We start from the raw sequence: 957 nt of genomic DNA, 5'->3' as shown, positions 1-957 counted from the left end.
AGACATCATTTCGGATGACTACACTTGGTTCGATGACAACACCGGAGACGTTTTATTTTCAGTATGGTCGCTAGGTCACTACCACTGCACCGCTGAACTCTCGCAGTGCCTCAGCGCACCGTCACTGTCAGACGAACACAGAGAAGCTCCACCCGCTTTATTTATATGGACACGGAACACTGTAACCTCCCACACAAAATAGTTCCAAACAAGTAGCAATCGCGTCAGTGGCATACATCGTACTCAACAGGCTACCTGCTCTTTATTCACCAGAGGCTCATCAACCTAGTCTCTTATTTCTCTCCCGAAACAGTGTCTTCTCCCGCTCGGTGTACCTTAGCCTTCTCCGCTACGTACAATCTCTGTACACAGCTTGTAATGGAGGCTCTCGCTGGCAATCCGTAGTGGAGTCGTTCGATGCAATGCGAATGATTTCAGCTTGAGTTGAGCTGTGGACAATGTTGACAGGCTTGCATGCTGTAGCCATACATTTAGCTATAGCTTCAGCAAATTTGTTCTTCGTCGTGTCATCCATTTTCTTCACTTTGAAATGATCCATCGCTGTCTGTCTGAGACGAGGGGCTGGAGTACTCACGTCAGCTGTGTGCTTGGCCATTAGGTGGTATTTCAGACTCGATGTGCGATGATGATAGCTCAGTTTACGACTGCAAAACATACAGGTAACTTTGGTCTCGTCAGTGGAACAATCTGGAAACTTTTTAAAAGAAAACTTTCCATTCATAAACTCTTTAAGTATCCGTTTTCGGTGTCTCGCGCGTGCGTGGATTTGTGCAGCGCGTTTGTTGTTTTGTTTCTGGTTTATTTATAGAGCAACGTAACATCCACTGTGACGTGTGCCACGTTAATCTCGCGAGAAAAAAATTATCCCGTTAAAATTCATTAATTTAATGCCAATAAAAACGCGCTAAACTGACAGCTCTAATATATATATATATA

This window comes from Hippocampus comes, unplaced genomic scaffold (assembly GCF_001891065.2).
Source record: "Hippocampus comes isolate QL1 unplaced genomic scaffold, H_comes_QL1_v1.1 scaffold270, whole genome shotgun sequence".
NCBI classification, from domain to species: domain Eukaryota; kingdom Metazoa; phylum Chordata; class Actinopteri; order Syngnathiformes; family Syngnathidae; genus Hippocampus; species Hippocampus comes.
Note: the sequence above shows the minus strand (reverse complement) of the source record.